Consider the following 16,675-nt stretch of genomic DNA (forward strand, 5'->3'; position numbering starts at 1 on the left):
ACACGTGTGTCCTCCTCCATGTCCAAAATTACAAAGTCAGCCGAAAATACTAGGGTACCTACCTTTACCAACATATTCTCTAAAATTCCACGAGGGAATTTAACAGAGCGGTCCGCTAGTTGAATTGCCATTCGGGTTGGTTTTAGTACCCCGGGGTTTAGCTTAACATATAATGAATAAGGCATTAAATTTATGCTAGCCCCTAAATCCGCTAATGCTTTAATGCATTCCAAATCTCCCAGGAGACATGGTATGGTAAAACTTCCAGGATCTGCTAATTTCTTTGATATTTTGTTCATCAAAATTGCTGAACAATTAGCATTCATCGTGACGGATGAAAGTTCCTCCATTTTCTTCCGATTAGTAAGTAAGTCTTTTAAGAACTTAGCATACTTGGGCATACCTGAGATTACATCAATGAAAGGCATATTTATGTTAATTTGTTTAAACATATCTAGGAATTTTGACCTTTCGGCCTCTAGCCTTTCTTGTTGTTGTTTTCTTGGGTATGGGAGCGGTGGTTGATATGGTTTCACTACGGGTTTTTCCCGTTCTTCCTTTTCAACCACTTTTTCCGGCTCCTTAACCGGTTCATCATTTCGGTTCAACGGAACACTAAAATCAGAATTTTCGGGCATTTTTGGAGCATCGTATGCTAAACCACTCCGTGTGGTGATAACATTGGCGTGCTCATTTCGAGGGTTCTTATTTGTATCGCCCGGTAAACTACCTGGTTTTCTCTCACTAAGTAAATTAGCTAAACCACTCATTTGTTTCTCCAAATTCTGAATTGAAGCTTGTTGATTTCGAAATTGGTGTTCATTTTTCTCGTTGGTTTGGTTTATATTTGTGACAAGCTGAGTTTGTGATGAAATCAACTTTTCCAACATACTCTCCAAATTTGACTTTTTTTCTTCCTGTTGGGGTTTTTGATAAAAACTCGGAGTTTGTTGTTGGAATCCACTACTTGACCCTTGTTGGTAATTGGAATTTTGACCTTGAGGGTTGTAGGGGTTGTTAAAGTTCCGGTTAAATTGGGCTCTTCCTTGAAATTGATTGTTATTTCTTTGGCTTACGAAAGCCACTTCTTCTTTTTGAGCCATTGTTAAACCGGCATCACAATCTTTTCCTAAATGAAGACCACCACAGTATTCACAACCTACTTTCATACTATGAATTTCCTTGGTGATTTTATCCATGGTTCGAGCAACACCGTCTATTTTAACACTTAGGGAACTAAGGTCATCATAGGCGCCGGCGCTTTGGACTTGAGCATTACGAGTAATTGGGCGTTCTTGATGCCACTCATGAGAATAATCGGCTAGCTTCTCGATTATTTCATAAGCCTCTTGCTCGGTTTTGTCCATAAGAGAACCACCGGCCGCTTGGTCAATTGAAATTCGGGTTGCTACATCACAACCTTTGTAAAAGATTTGGACCTTTTGAAAGGTATCCAAACCATGGTTTGGACAACCTCTTAGCATTTTGGAAAATAAATTCCATGCTTCGTACAGGGTTTCCATCGGCTTTTGACAGAATTGGGTAATTTCGTGTTGGAGTCTCGCGGACTTGGATGCTGGAAAATATTTCTTAAGAAATTTTTCCAACATACCATCCCACGTTTCTATCGTAGCCTCGGCCAATGAATCTAACCAACTTCGTGCTTCCCCTTGGAGTGTCCAAGGGAAAAGTCTTAATAATATGGCCTGGTCAGTTTCTGGTTTAAGTTTAAAAAGAAGACATATCTCTTGAAAGAGACGAATATGTTCGTTTGCATCTTCATTCGGACCACCACCAAATTGACACCTGTTATTAATCATTTGAAGAATAGGTCCTTTTATTTCAAAAGTTACCTCACCAGTAGGTGGAGTAATAGCACTACCTTGTCCGGTCCGGGTTGCTTTCATCTTTGCTGCCATTGATTGTCGTGGTACCAACGGTCTTTCTCCTTCCATTTCAAAATTTGGGGTTGAACGGGTTTACCAAAGTCTGAATATCGAGGCTTGGTCGTACTTGATTCTGAATCAAAGGTTTCTTGCTTTGATGAAGATTCAAAAATTTCAAGTACTTCTTTTGAAATCCTACCAAGCTTTCTATCAGGTTCTGTAAACGGTGTAAGTAATGGAGATTCTGAACTTCGGGTATGTGGCATATGCGACCTATAAACTGTCAATCACACAACTAACAAAAATTATTAAACATACCGATTCTATAAGTTTTAAAAATCAAAGACTATTAAAATTTTAAAATAATTAAGAAACTACTTAATCACAAATCAGTTAATAATTCTATTTTGACACAAAACTGTCCCCGGCAGCGGCGCCAAAAACTTGATGTGCAAAAAGTGGTATATGAATTGTTGTATGGAAAATACCGGTTTTAAAGATTACACACACTAACGGGCAGTGTACCCGATCGTGTAGTAGTATAGATAATGGTAAAATCCGTGTATCGTTCCAAAGACAGTTGTATTAGTCAAACTAGAATTATAAACTATATTATGATTAACTAAGTAAATGAAGCTTAAAGGTACAAGTATTATGTTTTGTGGCTTATTTAACGATTAGCCAAATCAGAGAAGAGTAAAAGTAAAAACAATATTTTTGGTCTTTTAAATTTATAAGTGCAAGAAAAGCAATTAAGATAGTTTTGAAATCAAAGAGATGAAATATGCTCATCTAGACTTTTTACCCTCGATGTGAATGTTTATTTAGGATTAAGATCGGATTGATTGGTTATGCACGAGAACTAATTGATCGGTTTACCAAGAGTAGTCTTGAATAAACGCTCAAACGGGATTACATGACGCAAGTGATGTTCTTGACATCTAAGACCTCCTATTTGTAATCAACTAATTCAACTAGTCTAAAGACTTGAAGAATGATCAAGTCAATGGTGTGTTGATCATGATCCACTCCTATGTCAACTAATGGTTTAGCTTAGTTCATTCCCTTGATATGGTTAAATGTTCAATTCACCCAACCCAAGTAAACAATTAAGTGTGGTAATAAGATCCCTATAAACGTCACTAGATAAGGCAATTTACTAACACCTATTAGTTATATGGAATTGAGTAGTGAAAATATGTATAACAGATTCTAGGGAATTGATCGTTCACCTAGACAACTACACATATCAATTAAGCTATCTGAGAGTATCTACAAGAGTCGTTCTTACATTCCTATATAGATTAACCGTTTGAACGCAACTTACCCCTTTTGGTAAAAGATGGGCAAACACTTGTCACTAGGTGTAAATCAATATACTAAATCAGCAAGATGGTGTTTCTTAGTTGAACAAGTATACTAACTAGTTGAATCGAAAAGATTAAACTTAACAAGAATGGTTCTTGTATTCAAACATCAAACTATCATACATGGTAACTATCAATCAAAAGTAAACATTCAACATCTCGGTTATTTATCTAGATGAACATAAAAGAAACTAGCCAACAATCATGGTAACAGACAACATAACAATCAGATTAACAACTGAAATCATTGTTTTAGAACAAGGAATAACCTACAAGAACAAGGAGTTCTTGGATGATGAAGGTTTTGATCTTTGATATCTTGATGTTGAGCCTCTTCCAAGAGCTTGGAGTTCTCCAATTTTGCTCCTAAAAATTGTCTCTGTACTCTCTGGTTCGTAAGCTATGAAACAGTCCCTCAAAACAGTAGTTTTAAAGTGGAGAAAGTAGGTAAAAAGCACAAAAGTCGGCTGAAACCTACTACGGGATGGCGTCCAAAAAGGCTGGACGGTGTCCCGTCCTTAAGGGCTAGACGGCGTCCTGTAAATCCAGGACGGCGTCCTGCTTCAAGAGTCTGGACGGCGTCCTGTAACCCCGGACGGCGTCCAGATATGCTGAGATTCACTGTTTCGCTTTCTTTTCAATCCTCTTTTATTTGGACGAAGCCTAACACCTTGGAAGCTTTGTTTTACCATTTTAGAGCACTAAATAGACCTTAAGTCGTATCGGGATCAACCAATGTCATAAATCATCAAAACTCTTTGTAAATCACTCTTCCGATACAAATTTGTGCATCTTGGATTATCACTTGTAGAAACGCCTTCATTATCCTCGATTCTAGAGTATTTTACACGATATTGCGATAGATATATATGATGTTATTGAGCAATATCAAGGATATGTAATTTTGTTTTCATGTAAATAAGTCATGAATGATTACTCATATTTTTGTAATTTTATGAGATATTTCATGCTAGTTGCCAAATGATGGTTCCCACATGTGTTAGGTGACTCATATGGGCTGCTAAGAGTTGATCATTGGAGTGTATATACCAATAGTACATACATCTAAAAGCTGTGTATTGTACGAGTACGAATACGGGTGCATACGAGTAGAATTATTGATGAAACTGAACGAGGATGTAATTGTAAGCATTTTTGTTAAGTAGAAGTATTTTGATAAGTGTCTTGAAGTCTTTCAAAAGTGTATGAATACATATTAAAACACTACATGTATATACATTTTAACTGAGTCGTTAAGTCATCGTTAGTCGTTACATGTAAGTGTTGTTTTGAAACCTTTAGGTTAACGATCTTGTTAAATGTTGTTAACCCAATGTTTATAATATAAAATGAGATTTTAAATTATTATATTATCATGATATTATGATGTATGAATATCTCTTAATATGATATATATACATTAAATGTCGTTACAACGATATTCGTTACATATATGTCTCGTTTCAAAATCATTAAGTTAGTCGTCTTGTTTTTACATATGTAGTTCATTGTTAATATACTTAATGATATGTTTACTTATCATAATATCATGTTAACTATATATATATCCATATATATGTCATCATATAGTTTTTACAAGTTTTAACGTTCGTGAATCACCGGTCAACTTGGGTGGTCAATTGTCTATATGAAACCTATTTCAATTAATCAAGTCTTAACTAGTTTGATTGCTTAACATGTTAGAAACATTTAATCAAGTAAATATAGTTTTCATTAAACATATAATCATAGAAAGGTTCGGAAAAGTTCGGGTCACTACAGTACCTACCCGTTAAATAAATTTCGTCCCGAAATTTTAAGCGATTGGAGGTGTTGGCTCATCTTCTGGAAATAAATGTGGGTATTTCTTCTTCATCTGATCTTCTTGTTCCTAGGTGAACTCGGGTCCTCTACGAGCATTCCATCGAACCTTAACAATTGGTATCTTGTTTTGCTTAAGTCTTTTAATCTCATGATCCATTATTTCGACGGGTTCTTCGATGAGTTGAAGTTTTTCGTTGATTTGGATTTCATCTAATGGAATAGTGAGATCTTCTTTAGCAAAACATTTCTTCAAATTTGAGACGTGGAAAGTGTTATGTACAGCCGTGAGTTGTTGAGGTAACTCAAGTCGGTAAGCTACTGGTCCGACACGATCAATAATCTTGAATGGTCCAATATACCTTGGATTTAATTTCCCTCGTTTACCAAATCGAACAACGCCTTTCCAAGGTGCAACTTTAAGCATGACCATCTCTCCAATTTCAAATTCTATATCTTTTCTTTTAATGTCAGCGTAGCTCTTTTGTCGACTTTGGGCGGTTTTCAACCGTTGTTGAATTTGGATGACCTTCTCGGTAGTTTCTTGTATTATCTCCGGACCCGTAATCTGTCTATCCCCCACTTCACTCCAACAAATCGGAGACCTGCACTTTCTACCATAAAGTGCTTCAAACGGTGCCATCTCAATGCTTGAATGGTAGCTGTTGTTGTAGGAAAATTCTGCTAACGGTAGATGTCGATCCCAACTGTTTCCAAAATCAATAACACATGCTCGTAGCATGTCTTCAAGCGTTTGTATCGTCCTTTCGCTCTGCCCATCAGTTTGTGGATGATAGGCAGTACTCATGTTAGACGAGTTCCTAATGCTTGCTGTAATATCTGCCAGAATCTTGAAATAAATCTGCCATCCCTATCAGAGATAATAGAGATTGGTATTCCATGTCTGGAGACGACTTTCTTCAAATACAGTTGTGCTAACTTCTCCATCTTGTCATCTTCTCTTATTGGCAGGAAGTGTGCTGATTTGGTGAGACGATCAACTATTACCCAAATAGTATCAAAACCACTTGCAGTCCGTGGCAATTTAGTGATGAAATCCATGGTAATGTTTTCCCATTTCCATTCCGGGATTTCGGGTTATTGAAGTAGACCTGATGGTTTCTGATGCTCAGCTTTGACCTTAGAACACGTCAAACATTCTCCTACGTATTTAGCAACATCAGCTTTCATACCCAGCCACCAAAAATGTTTCTTGAGATCCTTGTACATCTTCCCCGTTCCAGGATGTATTGAGTATCTAGTTTTATGAGCTTCTCTAAGTACCATTTCTCTCATATCTCCAAATTTTGGTACCCAAATTCTTTCAGCCCTATACCGGGTTCCGTCTTCCTGAATATTAAGATGCTTCTCCGATCCTTTGGGTATTTCATCCTTTAAACTTCCCTCTTTTAAAACTCCTTGTTGCGCCTCCTTTATTTGAGTAGTAAGGATATTGTGAATCATTATATTCATAGATTTTACTTGAATGGGTTCTCTGTCCTTCCTGCTCAAGGCGTCGGCTACCACATTTGCCTTCCCCGGGTGGTAACGAATCTCAAAGTCGTAATTATTCAACAATACAATCCACCTACGCTGCCTCATATTTAGTTGCTTCTGATTAAATATATGTTGGAGACTTTTGTGGTCGGTATATATAATACTTTTGACCCCATATAAATAATGCCTCCAAGTCTTTAATGCAAAAACAACAGCACCCAATTCCAAATCGTGAGTCGTATAATTTTGCTCGTGAATCTTCAATTGTCTAGACGCATAAACAATCACCTTCGTTCGTTGCATTAATACACAACCGAGACCTTGCTTTTATGCGTCACAATAAATCACAAAATCATCATTCCCTTCAGGGAATGACAATATAGGTGCCGTAGTTAGATTTTTCTTCAATAACTGAAACGACTTCTCTTGTTCATCCTTCCATTCAAATTTCTTCCCTTTATGCGTTAATGCAGTCAAGGGTTTTGCTATTTTGGAGAAATCTTGGATGAATCTTCTGTAGTAACCAGCCAATCCTAAAAATTGACGTATATGCTTCGGAGTTTTTGGGGTTTCCCACTTTTCAACGGTTTCGATCTTTGCCGGGTCCACCTGGATACCTTCTTTGTTCACTATGTGATCGAGGAATTGAACTTCTTCCAACCAAAATGCACACTTTGAAAACTTAGCGTACAGTTTTTCTTTCCTCAATACTTCTAGCACTTTTCTCAAATGTTCTTCGTGCTCTTGATCATTCTTTGAGTAAATAAGTATGTCATCGATGAAAATAATGACAAACTTGTCAAGATATGGCCCATACACTCGGTTCATAAGGTACATGAACACAGCTAATGCGTTAGTCAATCCAAACGGCATAACCATAAACTCGTAATGACCATAACGCGTCCTAAAAGCAGTTTTTGGAATATCATCCTCCTTTACTCGCATTTGATGATATCCTGAACGTAAATCGATCTTCGAATAAACCGACGAGCCTTGTAGTTGATCAAATAAGTCGTCAATTCTCGACAGTGGATAACGGTTTTTGATGGTAAGTTTGTTCAACTCTCTGTAGTCAATACACAACCTAAATGTACCATCCTTCTTCTTGACAAACAAAATAGGAGCTCCCCATGGTGACGTGCTTGATTGAATGAAACCACGTTCTAATAGTTCTTGCAGTTGGCTTTGCAGTTCTTTCATCTCGCTGGGTGCGAGTCTGTAAGGAGCACGAGCTATTGGTGCATCTCCTGGTATAAGATCTATTTGAAATTCAACAGATCGATGTGGAGGTAGTCCAGGTAATTCTTTCAGAAATACATCGGGAAATTATTTTGCGACAAAAACATCATTGATGCTCTTTTCTTCAGTTTGTACTTTCTCGACATGTGCTAGAACAGCATAGCAACCTTTTCTTATTAGTTTTTGTGCCTTCAAATTACTAATAAGATGTAGCTTCGTGTTGCCCTTTTCTCCGTACACCATTAAGGGTTCTCCTTCTTCTCGTACAATGCGAATTGCATTTTCGTAACATACAATCTCTGCTTTCATCTTCTTCAGCCAATCCATGCCAACTATTACATCAAAACTCCCTAACTCTACTGGTATCAAATCAATCTTAAATATTTCGCTACCCAGTTTAATTTCTCGATTCCGGCATATATTATCTGCTGAAATTAATTTACCGTTTGCTAATTCGAGTAAAAATTTACTATCCAACGGCGTCAATGGACAACTTAATTTAGCACAAAAATCTCTACTCATATAGCTTCTATCCGCACCCGAATCAAATAAAACGTAAGCAGATTTATTGTCATTAACAAACGTACCCGTAACAAGCTCCGGGTCTTCCTGTGCCTCTGCCACATTAATATTGAAAACTCTTTCGTGGCCTTGTCCATTCGTGTTCTCCTGGTTCGGTCAATTTCTAATAATGTGGCCCAGTTTTCCACATTTATAACAAACTACATTGGCATAACTTGCTCCGACACTACTTGCTCCGCCATTACTCATTCTGACACCATTTGTTCCTTTCGTTCTGTTAACCCCTGGTCCGTAGACCTCACACTTCGCCGCGCTATGATCATTTCTTTTACACTTGTTGCAAAATTTGGTGCAGAACCCCGAGTGATACTTTTCACACCTTTGGCATAGCTGCTTCTGATTGTTGTTGTTGTTGCTGTTGTTATTGTTGTTGGGATGATTGTTGTAGTTGATGTTGTTGTTGTTGTTGTTGGGCCATTTGTTGTAGTTGCGATTGATGTTGCGATTGTTGGGATAATTGTTGCGATTATTGTTGTAATTGCTGTTGTTGTTGTATTGGTGATTCTTATCACCGTTTTCCTCCCACTTTCTTTTGACTTGCTTCACATTGGCCTCTTCAGCGGTCTGTTCTTTAATTCTTTCCTCAATCTGGTTTACTAGTTTGTGAGCCATTCTACATGCCTGTTGTATGGAGGTGGGCTCGTGTGAACTTATATCTTCTTGGATTCTTTCCGGTAATCCTTTCACAAATGCGTCGATCTTCTCTTCCTCATCTTCGAACGCTCCCGGACACAATAGGCACAATTCTGTGAATCGTCTTTCGTACGTGGTAATATCAAATCCTTGGGTTCATAACCCTCTAAGTTCTGTCTTGAGCTTATTGACCTCGGTTCTGGGACGGTACTTCTCATTCATCAAGTGCTTGAATGCTGACCACGGTAGTGCGTACGCATCATCTTGTCCCACTTGCTCTAGATAGGTATTCCACCATGTTAACTCAGAACCTGTGAAGGTATGCGTAGCGTACTTCACTTTGTCCTCTTCAGTACACTTACTTATGGCAAACACCGATTCGACCTTCTCGGTCTACCGTTTCAATCCGATCGGTCCTTCGGTTCCATCAAATTCCAAAGGTTTGCAGGCAGTGAATTCTTTGTAGGTGCATCCTACATGATTTCCTGTACTGCTTGATCCAAGGTTATTGTTGGTATGTAGCGCAGCCTGTACTGCAGCTATGTTTGAAGCTAGAAAAGTACGGAATTCCTCTTCATTCATATTCACGGTGTGTCGAGTAGTCGGTGCCATTTCCTTCAAAATAGTCAAATGGAACAAGTTAATCATACAGAATATTAAGAGTAGTCAATAGTATCTCGTAGCATAATATGAACTCATTTATAAAAGCTTTTTCTTCATATTAGCGTTTTATAAGTTTAAATTCGGGTAGTACCTACCCGTTAAGTTCATACTTAGTAGCTAATATACAATTCAACTACTACAATTCTATATGAAAAACTGATTATAATAATATTTCGCGTTCAAACTTTTACACAATATTTTACAAACTTACAATACCGCTTATTTTACATATAGCATGAAATATAGCACACAATAACTTTGATACAAGATAGTTGTGAAGATAATTCTAGCTAGTACACAAGTCGTTCAGCAAAGGCAATAAAGACACGTAATTCATACGTCCAAAAACAAGTCATGCATTCTGGTTTTACTAGGACTACTTCCCATCCTTGGTCTTGTGGAACGTAACCTTTATGGCCGTTAATAAGACAACGTGTTGTAACGTCATCAAAGGGACGAGGGTTACGTAATGTCCAATAGTCCCGTAACAATCTAAAAACCTTGTTTCTCACCCCAACTACTGAGTCCGTTACTTATGGAAATGTTTTGTTTAATAGTTGTAGCCCGATGTTCTTGTTCTCACTTTGGTGAGAAGCGAACATTACTAACCCGTAAGCATAACATGCTTCTTTATGTTGCATGTTAGCCAGTTTTTCTAAATCATGAAGTCCTATGTTCGGATACATTGAGTCAAAATAATTTCTTAACCCGTTGCGTAAAATAGCACTTGGGTTCTCCGCAATATATGCGTCAAAGTAAACACATCGTAACTTATGGGTTTCCCAATGTGATATCCCCCATCTTTCAAACGAAAGTCTCTTATAAACCAAGGCATTCTTGGAACGTTCTTCGAATGTCTTACAAACTGATTTAGCCGTAAATAGTTGTGCCGAAGAATTCTGGCCGACTCTAGACAAGATTTCATCAATCATGTCTCCGGGTAGGTCTCTTAAAATATTGGGTTGTCTATCCATTTTGTGTTTTTATACTGTAAAATAGACAAGAGTTAGATTCATAAAAAAAATACTTATTAATACAAGCAATTTTTACATATATCGTAAAGCATAAGCACACTATATTACATATATTACACCACACGAATATAACTATCTTATTCCTACTCGCTCGTTTCTTCTTCTTCAGTTTTGGTTCGTTTTGCCAAGTTTCTAGGGATATATGATGTTCCCCTAATACTAGCTGTCGTTTTCCACAACGGTTTAGAAAAACCTGGTGGTTTAGAGGTTCCCGGGTCATTGTTACAACTTAAGGACTTCGGGGGTTGACGATACATATAAAGTTCATCGAGGTTGGAATTAGATTTCTCTATTTTTATGCACTTTCCCTTATTATTTTATTTTGCCTTTTTAAATTCAGTTGGGTAATTTCTATAACATCATCGGAATTTTCGTCGGAATCCGATTCATCGGAGAATTGGTAATCCTCCCAATATTTTGCTTCCTTGGCGGAAACACCATTGACCATAATTAACCTTGGTCGGTTGGTTGAGGATTTTCTTTTACTTAACCTTTTTATTATTTCCCCCACCGGTTCTATTTCCTCCTCCGGTTCCTCCTCTTCCGGTTCTGATTCTTCTTCCGGTTCCTCTTCGGGAACTTGTGAATCAGTATACGAATCATTCCAATTTATATTTGACTCTTCATTATTATTAGGTGAGTCAATGGGACTTGTTCTAGAGGTAGACATCTATCACATAATATCAAACGCGTTAAGAGATTAATATATCACATAATATTCACATGTTAAAAATATATAGTTTCCAACAAAATTTGTTAAACAATCATTTTTCAAGTAACACGGTCGAAGTCCAGACTCACTAATGCATCCTAACAAACTCGATAAGACACACTAATGCAAAATTCTGGTTCTCTAAGACTAACGCTCGGATACCAACTGAAATGTCCCGTTCTTATTGATTAAAAACGTTCCATATTAATTGATTTCGTTGTGAGGTTTTGACCTCTATATGAGACGTTTTTCAAATACTGCATTCATTTTAAAACAAACCATAACCTTTATTTCATCAATAAAGGTTTAAAAATATTTACATAGATTATCAAATAATGATAATCTATAATATCCTGTTTACACACGACCATTACATAATAGTTTACAATACAAATATGTTACAACGAAATTAGTTTCTTGAATGCAGTTTTTACACAATATCATACAAGCATGGACTCCAAATCTTGTCCTTATTTAAGTATGCGACAGCGGAAGCTCTTAATAATCACCTGAGAATAAACATGCTTAAAACGTCAACAAAAATGTTGGTGAGTTATAGGTTTAACCTATATATTATCAAATCATAATAATAGACCACAAGATTTCATATCTCAATACACATCCCATACATAGAGATAAAAATCATTCATATGGTGAACACCTGGTAACCGACATTAACAAGATGCATATATAAGAATATCCCCATCATTCCGGGACACCCTTCGGATATGATATAATTTTCGAAGTACTAAAGCATCCGGTACTTTGGATGGGGTTTGTTAGGCCCAATAGATCTATCTTTAGGATTCGCGTCAATTAGGGTGTCTGTTCCCTAATTCTTAGATTACCAGACTTAATAAAAAGGGGCATATTCGATTTCGATAATTCAACCATAGAATGTAGTTTCTCGTACTTGTGTCTATTTTGTAAATCATTTATAAAACCTGCATGTATTCTCATCCCAAAAATATTAGATTTTAAAAGTGGGACTATAACTCACTTTCACAGATTTTTTACTTCGTCGGGAAGTAAGACTTGGCCACTGGTCGATTCACGAACCTATAACAAATATGTACATATATATCAAAGTATGTTCAAAATATATTTACAACACTTTTAATACATTTTGATGTTTTAAGTTTATTAAGTCAGCTGTCCTCGTTAGTAACCTACAACTAGTTGTCCACAGTTAGATATACAGAAATAAATCGATATATATTATCTTGAATCAATCCACGACCCAGTGTATACATATCTCAGTATTGATCACAACTCAAACTATATATATTTTGGAATCAACCTCAACCCTGTATAGCTAACTCCAACATTCACATATAGAGTGTCTATGGTTGTTCCGAAATATATATAGATGTGTCGACATGATAGGTCGAAACATTGTATACGTGTCTATGGTATCTCAAGATTACATAATATACAATACAAGTTGATTAAGTTATGGTTGGAATAGATTTGTTACCAATTTTCACGTAGCTAAAATGAGAAAAATTATCCAATCTTGTTTTACCCATAACTTCTTCATTTTAAATCCGTTTTCAGTGAATCAAATTGCTATGGTTTCATATGGAACTCTAATTTAAGAATCTAAACAGAAAAGTATAGGTTTATATTTGGAAAATTAAGTTACGTGTCAATTACTAAAGAGGTAGTCATTTCTGTCGAAAAAACGACATCTTGATGACCATTTTGGAAAACATACTTTCACTTTGAGTTTAACCATGATTTTTTGATATAGTTTCATGTTCATAATAAAAATCATTTTCCCAGAAGAACAACTTTTAAATCAAAGTTTATCATAGTTTTTAATTAACTAACCCAAAACAGCCCGCGGTGTTACTACGACGGCGTATGTCCGGTTTTACGGTGTTTTTCGTGTTTCCAGATTTTAAATCATTAAGTTAGCATATCATATAGATATAGAACATGTGTTTAGTCGATTTTAAAAGTCATGTTAGAAGGATTAACTTTTGTTTGTGAACAAGTTTAGAATTAACTAAACTATGTTCTAGTGATTACAAGTTTAAACCTTCGAATAAGATAGCTTTATATGTATGAATCGAATGATGTTATGAACATCATTACTACCTCAAGTTTTGTGGATAAACCTACTGGAAAAGAGACAAATGGATCTAGCTTCAAAGGATCTTGGATGGCTTGAAAGTTCTTGAAGTAGAATCATGACACGAAAACAATTTCAAGTAAGATTTCCACTCGAAATAAGATTGTTATAGTTATAGAAATTGAATCAAAGTTTGAATATGAGTATTACCTTGTATTATAAAGATATCTTACTGTAAATAAGAAAGATTTCTTGAGGTTGGATGATCACTTTACAAGATTGGAAGTAAGCTAGCAAACTTGGAAGTATTCTTGATTTTATGTAACTAGAACTTGTAGAATTTATGAAGAACACTTAGAACTTGAAGATAGAACTTGAGAGAGATCAATTAGATGAAGAAAATTGAAGAATGAAAGTTTTTGTAGGTGTTTTTGGTCGTTGGTGTATGGATTAGATATAAAGGATATGTAATTTTGTTTTCATGTAAATAAGTCATGAATGATTACTCATATTTTTGTAATTTTATGAGATATTTCATGCTAGTTGCCAAATGATGGTTCCCACATGTGTTAGGTGACTCATATGGGCTGCTAAGAGTTGATCATTGGAGTGTATATACCAATAGTACATACATCTAAAAGCTGTGTATTGTACGAGTACGAATACGGGTGCATACGAGTAGAATTGTTGATGAAACAGAACGAGGATGTAATTGTAAGCATTTTTGTTAAGTAGAAGTATTTTGATAAGTGTCTTGAAGTCTTTCAAATGTGTATGAATACATATTAAAACACTACATGTATATACATTTTAACTGAGTCGTTAAGTCATCGTTAGTCGTTACATGTAAGTGTTGTTTTGAAACCTTTAGGTTAACGATCTTGTTAAATGTTGTTAACCCAATGTTTATAATATCAAATGAGATTTTAAATTATTATATTATTATGATATTATGATGTATGAATATCTCTTAATATGATATATATACATTAAATGTCGTTACAACGATATTCGTTACATATATGTCTCGTTTCAAAATCATTAAGTTAGTAGTCTTGTTTTTACATATGTAGTTCATTGTTAATATACTTAATGATATGTTTACTTATCATAATATCATGTTAACTATATATATCCATATATATGTCATCATATAGTTTTTACAAGTTTTAACGTTCATGAATCACCGGTCAACTTGGGTAGTCAATTGTCTATATGAAACCTATTTCAATTAATCAAGTCTTAACAAGTTTGATTGCTTAACATGTTGGAAACATTTAATCAAGTAAATATAGTTTTCATTAAACATATAATCATAGAAAGGTTCGGAAAAGTTCGGAAAAGTTCGGGTCACTACATTGGAAGTATGAATTGAGGAAGAAAGTATAGAAGTGGTGAAAATAATGAAAAAGAAGAAGCTAATTTATAGCAAAATTCTAAACACAGCAATCGAGGCAATTCACCGTATTTAATCAAAGAAATCTCAAAATTCCTTAATTACCGGAGAATCAAATCTTATGGATTACGAAGATTTCCTTTAATTCCTTGAAATCCGGAAATCAATCGTGACTACGTCAAAATTTAAGGCGAACATTTAATTTTCTCATTTCACTTTTTTACGATAGCTTCGTTTATACTCTTCCTATAAACAAATCGTTTTATTCACATTACTCAAAGATGATAAAACTCTATTTTTCAATTCATATTCATCATTAAAAACATTCTTGTTGTCAACAATGACGATCTCAATCAAAATTTCATGATCGTGATTTTCACGAACTCCTCTCTGTTTTGTTCGCCCTAAAATTGTGGCATAAACGCTCAAAGTTTTAAATGAGCTCAATACTATTCATAACACATTTCATGTATCCAATTTACTGAAATGACTTGTAAAACATCATCAGTCCTTTATGAGAAGACCTAATCAGCTGACACTCTTGTTAATCCTTTAGATAACCACCGCATTAATTATAAAATGCACTTCATAAAAGAACCTGTAGAAATTATGGTTCGTATGACTTAAACGCTTGAAAAAGAACAATATTCTATTCGTTGGATTTCACGCAGGGCCCCGATCATACCTGGGAACGTGAAGACCAAACAAAACGAAAATATCCTCATCTATGTACGAACAACGCCGATTGATGGCAACAACTAAATTTCGAGACAAAATTTCTTTTAACGGGTAAGTACTATGACAACCCGAAAATTTCTGACTAAATTTAAACCAAACTTTTATATGATTCCGACGATTCACGAACAATCTTATGTGTGTGTGTGTATATATATATATATATTAATTAAAAACGTTACGTGTTATAATAATTTCTATTATTTAAAAGATTTTAAAATAAACTTTAAAATATAATTAATTTTGAAAAACTATATATTAAATAAATATTTCAAATATATATTTCGAAATGAATATACATATATATATATATATATATATATATATATATATATATATATATATATATATATATATATATATATATATATATATATATATATATATATTCAATGTAATGAATTAGTAAAAAGAAAATAATACTTATCATGTAGTAAATGTAATAATAATAATAATAATAATAATAATAATAATAAAAATAATAATAATAATAATAATAATAATAATAATAATAATAATAATAATAATAATAATAATAATAATAATAATAATAATAATAATAATAATAATAATAATAATAATAATAATAATAATAATAATGAGACTAAAAAGAATCTTAAACAAATACATCCTTATGTTGACTAAAAATAAATAAAAATTTAAAAAAAGGGAAAGTATAAACTAGTACACCCTTATGTTGACTAAAACTAAAATTATAAACTAGTATACATATAGTCAATTTTGGTACATAAAGTATGTATTTTTATATTGAAATTTTAGTCTATAAATACTCATGAATGCAAGCATTAAACTTGCACCATTTCTCACACTTACAAAGTGTTTCTTTCTTTCTCCCTATTATCATCTTTGTTCTTACACTTCATTATTAGTATTCTTAATCAAGAATCAAACCACTAAAGGTAGTTATAAGTCTACTGAATTATAACATATTATTATTTATACATAAAATACTACGACAAAGTCATGAGCAGGTCATTTCAAAACGGGTTTTATGAGCGGGATAGAGCTAATG

The sequence above is a fragment of the Rutidosis leptorrhynchoides genome, chromosome 8 (assembly GCF_046630445.1).
Source record: "Rutidosis leptorrhynchoides isolate AG116_Rl617_1_P2 chromosome 8, CSIRO_AGI_Rlap_v1, whole genome shotgun sequence".
Taxonomy (NCBI): Eukaryota; Viridiplantae; Streptophyta; class Magnoliopsida; order Asterales; family Asteraceae; genus Rutidosis; species Rutidosis leptorrhynchoides.